This window comes from Talpa europaea, assembly GCF_964194135.1.
Source record: "Talpa europaea genome assembly, chromosome: 14".
Classification (NCBI taxonomy): domain Eukaryota; kingdom Metazoa; phylum Chordata; class Mammalia; order Eulipotyphla; family Talpidae; genus Talpa; species Talpa europaea.
The window spans coordinates 62934372-62942743 of NC_140082.1; the positions used below are offsets into that span (position 1 = coordinate 62934372).

At 39.5% G+C, this 8372-nt stretch overlaps 1 pseudogene across 1 annotated transcript; it reads right to left on the reverse strand.

Annotated features, from left to right (window-relative positions):
* Positions 1 to 6627: 6627 nt before the first annotated feature.
* Positions 6628 to 7459, reverse strand: LOC311184202 (small ribosomal subunit protein eS4-like; annotated as a pseudogene). Its single transcript has one exon. The product of its transcript is annotated as a small ribosomal subunit protein eS4-like (transcript).
* Positions 7460 to 8372: the final 913 nt, after the last annotated feature.

Sequence of the window (8372 nt, forward strand, 5' to 3'; positions counted from 1 at the left end):
ACACAAAACTAGTACGATTTAAGTACTCTACGGATGTGCATTTTAGATCTTTTCCCAAATTGTCACTAATATAAATAATGCCACAATACACGTCTTTATAAATAAAACTTTTTCTTTTTTAATATTTTTATTAGGATCAATTTCCAGATCTGAGATTACTGAGTCAAAAGTGCTTAATAGTTATTTTCTATCTGTGCTGTATTTATCAAGGATCCCTAATGGGCATGACTTGAATTTACTTGCACATACAAGTAACGAACATTCTGTATGAACCTCACTCTTTTGTAGCCACTGCCAAGGCAGAGGTCTGCTCAAAACCAATCTTGGTGAATGCACATAGGTTCTAGGATTTCTAATTAATCATGTTTTGATAATAGGACTTGGGGAAGAGACTCTTTGCATGTGAATTATAGCAATGATCCGTTGGTTATTTAGCTTTCATAAGCAGAAAATTGATACTGACTCCTATTTTATATGACAGAGAATTCCAAGACATTCAGGCATTGTCTGAAACTGCTCATCTGCCATTCTTTCAGAACTATCTCTCTATGGAAAGAGCTATTTTAAAGTAAATCTTAGCATGAGGGGGGAGGAAATCATACAATAGAGTTTACATTATTTTCCCCCAAGTTTGTTTATTAACAATTTTCAAGCCTGTTGAATAATAATGTAATTAACACCCACCACCTTCTCCATTCAGAATTGTTAACATTTTGCCACTGTTTCTATCCTAAGAAATATATTTCACAGACATAGCAACTTCCACCCCTGAATTTCCCAAATTTCTTTATTACTGAAAACAAAGATATTTCCCTTCCATAATCATACAGCATTCATTATACACCTCAGAAACATTGTCTTCATCTTAAGTATAGGGATATGGAATTTTTATACAAATTATTAATGGCTGGCATAGTACTTTTGGTATATTGTGAATTCACAATTGTCTGTGTTAAAACTGCTTCCATGTCTAAACAAAGAAAACTGCCTGCATATCTCTTTGTTCTGCTGGGAAATTGAACGGATAATTGGTTCCATCAAAGGTGTAGTTATTATGGGTTCGTTAAGGTTGGAACACTTAGAAGGCAGTAGTAGAAAGAGACTATGAGTATTACACGTTAGAACATGTGCATATGCAGACTACTTAGTGTGCACACCTTTATTTTATTTTTTTTAAAGATTTATTTAATTATGCATACAAGAACTGGAATACAGGCCAGAGGTGAAGGGGGTGAGAGGATTCACCAGAGACAGAGTGGGGAACAGAACAGACAGACTGACTGAAGCACACTGCTGAGGGGATCAGCGGGTGAGACAGGAGAGGTCTGCTGCGCCATGTGGGTAGTTCCTTGGCTGGGGTTCAAACTCATGCTGCAATGGCTGCGGATCGCTTCATAGGTTACATCTCAACCCCTTGTGCCACAAGGGAGGCCCTGTGCACACCTTTAAATACACCTGTAGAATGTTCCTCGAGACAAAGTTGTGACCCACTTTATTCTGGATAAGGGTGGATACGGTTCACAGTCCATTATTTATAAAGTTACCTGCTATTTATTTTCATTATTTTTGCTACACCATTTTATTTTTATTTATATGTTTTAGGCAACCTAAGAACAAATGTACAAGTAAAAAGGCAGTAAAAATGAATTGCTTCATATCCATTATTTCATGTATATTAAACACAGCAGCAAAACAAAAACCTCATGTTGTTAACTTTTTTTACGTTTTGTTTTTGTCTTTTTTTTATACTTGCCTAACACACATGTGCTGTAAAAATAGTTAACAGGGAAATAACTTGAGATGATGACCAGCCTTGTTTAATGTCTTAGGAAATTTTCATGAATAATCCATGTATAACTGCTAAGAACACAATTATTAATAAGTTCATCTAAGTGGAATAAAAGTGTTATGAATGGAGATAAGAAAACAAATGGTATAATTGCAAATGTAATTCCTACTTTATCAATAATTACATAACTGTGATAAATATTACAATTAAGAAGCAGAGATGGACAGAATAAATAAAAATAATGATCCAACTATATGTTCTCTCTGAGGGACACACTATAAGTTCAAAGACAAATGGATTGAAATTAAAAGGATAAAAAAGCATCTTCAGACCTTGCCAAATCTGAGGAGCAAAAATGCCCCCAGTTGGGAGAAATACTAAACACAAACACACAACTCCAACATATTTCATTCCAGTTCAACACCACTGGGTTTAGTTTCTCCTGTTTTTTAATGTTTGTAGCTCCCTATTCTGACAGTGAAAAACCCGACTTATATTTTACTTAATATCTCTGTGTATTGAATTAATCAATCTTATGCAGCCAATCTCTAATTGCCATGTCACCATTTCCCCCAGGCAGACTCTCCTTTCTCTGCTTGATCTCTGTACTGACTTGAATGGTAGCGCCTCCTCCCGCCCCCAGGATGTATGGTCACTTCCTAATTCATAGAACCTGTGACTATTGCCAGCTTGAAAAAGTGTCTTTGCAGATGTAACCAAGTTAAAGATCTTAGGAAGAGACCATCCTAGAATGTTAAGGACTTTAAATGCAATGACAAGTATCCTAAAAGAGTGAAGCAGGAGATTTCACAGAAGAGGAAGCAAGGTAACCACAGATGCAGAGATCAGAGATGTAGACAAAAGTCAAAACCAACAAAATTTTGAAGTGGGAAGGAACAATCTCTTCATATATCTATATATCTTTATTTTATATTGATACTTCCACACACTTCCATCTATGAAAGTTGATGGAAGCTATGGGAATTATTCTTTTCATAACCAACTAAAACATAGGATAAAATATGTGAAATAATTGTTTTTGGACACTGATAAACAGATAAGCCAGGATTATGAACACAGAGTGGGGCACAAATAAAATAAGCCAGAGAGCTGCCCTTGCCTATGGCCTGAAGGCAGCTTCCAGGCTGCAGCAGAGGGAGGGGACACCACACTCACATGGAAGTTCAGGGAAGCTGTGCTTGGAGACATTCATTAGTTTAGCTATTTCTTGAAGCAGGTGATTCATCTCAGTAACTCTAAATAATATGCTTATATCATTATATCTTGATTTCTCAATTTCAATTATTACCTTCCTACTATGTCATAAATGAACTTACTCTAGACTTTCAACATATATAATTATTTTAAATTCCTCTGTTGGTTACCTTTATAGCTTAAAATTATTTATAGAACAATTTAAGGAATCATAAAATGTATGTACAATTTAAGGAATCATAAAATAAATACCAATATATAGCAGGCTCACATATAAAGTCATTTAGTGGAACTTCATTTCATTGTAACATTGACAAGAAAAAAACATGAAAAATCAAACATTAAGCAAAAGAACTTATTAAGGACCTGCTTTCCTCATGTCATTTCACTGAAAATTACAATTTCCAAGAACCTATCCACATTAATGAAGGCTTACTGTACTTAACAAGGAACTAAAGTAATCAACTATGACAAATGTCTGAATCTCTTCTTGATGACATTCCTTTCCCTATTTCCCAGAAACAGGGAGTGTATCATTCCCTTGATTTTCATTAAATTTAGCCACTTAACGTATGTTGTAAAAGCAAGCACAGGGCAGGTTCTCTGTGGATCCAGGCAGAGGGGTAAAGGGAAGTCCTGGAGCCCTCAGTGTCATTTTCAGGCATTTAATGATCTTTCTATTCCACTTGTAGTGACACAACCAGGCACAGGGCAGGCAGAGGTGGGGGTTGGGGGGTGACTGGCCCCTGGGGACTCTTCACTCAATCTTTACTTGCTCTGATGTTCTCTCCTGGTCTCTTCCTCTAGCAGCTGTTCTGCCGCTGCTCTCTGCCACACATCATCCTCTGTGACTCTGCCCTTATTGCGTCAGTCTTTTGTCTCAGGTGTGCCCACTCACACATGCCCACACCATACTCCAAGCATCCACCATCAGGCATGTGTACCCCAAGCCCACGCTCCCAAGCACCTCCTGCATTCAAGGTTGCAGGTCACAGAGGCCATTGGCACGAAAGCCTGTGCGTCACTTACCCTAAAACATAGTTTTGCAATTACCTTTTTTTTAAATAATGTACACTTTAACACATGGAAAAGAGAATGTTATAATGAAGTTTCATGTATCCATCACCCATGTTTTTAAATTTTTTTTAAAGATTTATTTATACAAGCACTGAGGTACAGGCCAGATGCACAGGAGGGTGAGAGGATTCACCAGAGACTAAACGGGGAACAGAATAGGCAGCCTGACGAAATACGCTGCTGAGGGGAGCAGCGGGCGACACAGGTGAAGTCTGCTATAGCATGTGTGATTCTCGCCAGCCGGCACGGATAGAACCCGAGCTGCAGAGGCTGAGAACAGCTTCACAGTGCGTCGCTGAACCGCCTGCGCCACCAGGGAGGCCCCATGTTTTTAAAATTATCACTGTTTTTGCCAGTCTGTTTCAGCAAAGTCACAGAAATTTACTTTGTTAGTGTCTTATCCCAAATCTAAGAGTTTATCTATAAATACTTTGGTATATATATATCTCTAATAGTTAAAGACTTACAGAAAAAGTTACAAGAGCAACACAAAGAATTCCTACATATATTTTTATCCATAGTCACCAAATATCATTTTGTCTCACTTTCATTCTCTGTCAGTAGTATATTTTTCTTTTGAACTATGTGAGAATAAATTACAAATATATCCCTTCAACCCTAAAGTTTTCAGTGTGCATTTCCTAAGAACAAGAATATTATTTTATGTAAACACAGTACAAAGATCAAAATTAGGAAAGTAATATTATTAGCTAATTAAGAAATTGTACAGGTTTTCTCCCTCTAGTTTCAGCATCCATTAAGGATGCCTGAATCCATTGTTACTATGGTAATTGCAACGGTGATTTTTTTTTTAATTCCATCATTACATTTGCATTTTTAGTTTGGTTTCTATCGAAATACATTCACATACACTCATGGATTTCTATTTGATTCAGTAGATTATAATCCTTTACGATCATTATTCTGACATTCACATTATCCCAGATTTAGCCAGTGGAGCCCTTTCACACTGGCTCCTGCGTTAGTAAGCATTTTTAAAAATCTTGTTCCCCCCCCCCCAAAAAAAAAAATCTTGTTCCCCAAAGTATCACCACAGTTACAATAATTCTTTAATATAATGTCATATCTAGTCCATGTTCAAGTTTAATTATCTCACAATGTCTTTTTAAAATGGTTTTGTTTAAATCAGCATCCAAAATATACAGTGTTTGTGGATGTATTTTGAACATTTCATCTATAACAATTGCTACTCATTTATTTTCATGCCATTTGTTTGTTAAGGAAATCATGTGATCTGTCCTACTGAATTATTTATTTCTAATTATTTCAGTGATTTTTATTATTCTGATCAAAAGTTACTCATACTGGGCCTCCCCAATGGCGCAGCGGTTGAGCGCTGGGTTGCAAGGCTGCCGGCAGCCTCTGCAGAGCCGGTTATAACCCCACCGCCGCCAGGTGAGGGTCTCACGTGGCGCGCAGACCTCTCCTGCCGCCCGCTGCTCCCCTCAGCAGTGTACCTTGGTCCTTCTGCCCGTTCTGCTCCCTGCTCTGGTGAATTCTCTCACCCTCCTGCGCTTCTGACTGTGCCCAGTGCTTGTATAAATAAATAAATAAATCTTAAAAAAAAAAAAGTTACTCATACTGCAGAGGTCTTACACTTTTACTTTTTGCATGATGATACAATTCTAGGCAGTTTTTATAAGCTTTGCTCTTGGAAGCGGTGCTACTGTTGTTTAGGGCAAAAAGTCCTCACTGACCCAGAAAAGACATGAATGGATAAAATCCAGAACGAGGTATTGATGCCCTTGGTTAGTCTCTGAGCAAGCCGTTCCCCGCCCCCCACCTCCATATGGCAAAGGGGTGGGAGCCAAAGCTAAAAATACTTTCGAAAAATCAAATGGCACCTGTAACACAATTTTACATAAAGGTCAAGCTTATAAATTATGAATATATGATGCTCAAAAGTGAGAGAATCTGGTGGGTATTGTCACTTCCTCTTACGGAATATAGTTTTTCTTCAGGTGAGATACGTACAATCCCTCCACACTCTTTACCCCTACCTGAGAATATGTTTTACATATTTGGCCTAATCCCATCAGTGTCTCGAGAAAAACGCTCCATTATGTTTTCAATGGTAGCCGTTGTTGCATAAAAATCCACCAAGAAATACTCTCTTCTGCTGTGTGGCTGATTGTGGGAGCAGGTTTTATAAGAGCCATTTACCCAGGTTTTTCAAGTTTCTTAATATCTTCCCTCTGCCCATCAGGAATTCTAGCGTTTGTTTCAAAGCAGCAGCCGTGTGTGGCCCCTGACTGACTTTCAGGATCCAAGCCAACTTGTATCCAGCCATGAGGGAACAGAAGGCATGTGGAAGAGGTTCCAAGACAACATCTCAGAGGCAGGGAACACAGCTGCTGGGCCAGAAAGCTCCCAGGTAATGAACCACCCCCACCCCCTGCTTTTTTTTTTTTTTCATTATGCTGTATTGCTTTATTTAAACATCAAAATCCTTCCACCTAACTATGTCACCTAGACAGCATTTAACCCACTGTTCTGTTTGGCTGCCAATCTCTTATACCTTTCCCTCAGAGAAGAGAAATCCATGGTTTGTTGCCTTTGCCAATAACAAAAATGTTGGACGGGCGGTTGTCAAAGCTGTTGCTGTTGAAATCTTTCACATGGATTACATCAAAAGAACCACAGTATCTCTGTTGGTGATCACACAAATTCTTCCCACGTTACCACCTCCAGTTACCATGCACAGGTTACCAATGCCAAACCTGAGGAAATCTGTAATCTTGCCAGTTTTCAAATCAATCTGAATCATGTCATTCACCTTGATGACGGGATCAGGACAGCGGATGGTACAAGCATCATGGGTGACTAGATGATCAATGTCTATGACACCCACAAAAGCTTTTCTCACTTTACACAACTTGTACTTGGCTTCTTTGGGTGTAATGCAATGAACAGCAAAGAGACCTTGGTATTATAGATCAGTCAGAAATTCTCTACAGTCTTGTCAATGCTGATGACATCCATAAAGCCATCAGGGTAGATTATATCAGTGCAGACCTTGCCATCAATCTTAACGAACCGCTGCCTACAGATCTATACTTCATCTCCTGTTAGAGCATATTTGAGCCTGTTTCTTAGGAAAATGACTAGTGGAAGACATTTTCTTAACTTGTGGGGACTGGTGGATGGATGAGGAGCAAACAACCCTGTCAGTTTATCTAGCACCCATCGCTTGGGAGCCACCACTCATTTCATGTGTCTCTTGGGACCCTGAGCCAAGGCTGAGCTAGTCAACAGAAACAGTATCTCCTCTTCTGGTGCGCAGAGAAAAGAGGGCCGGGGGATTCGCAAACCCGACCCTCTAATGCTGCACCCATCCCTGCCCCTTCCTGGAGCCATGGAACTCTTCCTACAGAATTTCTTTTATTTTAGATTTGCCACCATGTGTCATTTAACACTTTCCTTTGTCACCATTTTTTTCTGTAAATTAGTAAGTTAGCCATAGATGCTTAATCACATTCAACATACTTTTGGTACAAATACTTTATAGAAGGGGCTGTGTGTTTCCTGTGATGGCACATAGCATTGGATGTTCCCACTTTCAGTGTGATATTCAGATTGATCATTGTGGTGTGTCAGCTTAGTTCCTCCATTGTGAAGTCTCCCACCAATCACTCACCTGATTAGCAGACACTGATAACTGTTGCCTATGTTGTAACCCCAATATGAAACAGGTTACCTGACTGTGGGTCCTCACCCACAAGCTTAAAGGGGACTTAAACTACAGGCACACACAAAAGGTTAACAAAAGGTTTATTTACAAGGGAAGGGGAAATGAGGAAATGAACAACTCAGGGGGAAAAAGAGGGAGATAAATTCTTTTTTTTTTTAAGATTTATTTATTTATTTATACAAGCACTGGGTAACAGTCAGAAGCACGGAAGGGTGAGAGAATTCACCAGAGGCAGAGCGGGGAACAGAACAGGCAGAGTGACGAAATACACTGCTGAGGGGAGAGCGGACATGGCAGGAGAGGTCTGTCACACCATGTGGGACCCTCACCGGTGGCAGGGGATTGAACCTGCGCTGCAGAGGCTGCGGGCAGCTTCGCAGCTCAGCGCTCAAACATTGTGCCACCAGAGGAGGCCAATGGGAGATAAATTTTTAAATGCATCCTACCTGTTCCACCGACCTGGAATTCCAAATGACCCCCCGAGACCAAACACTGCCAGCCAAGAGCAGAGCCAAGAGAGTGAGCCAAGAGAGCTATCCCCACTCACCTGGCCAGTTAAATACCCAAACAGAGAAAATG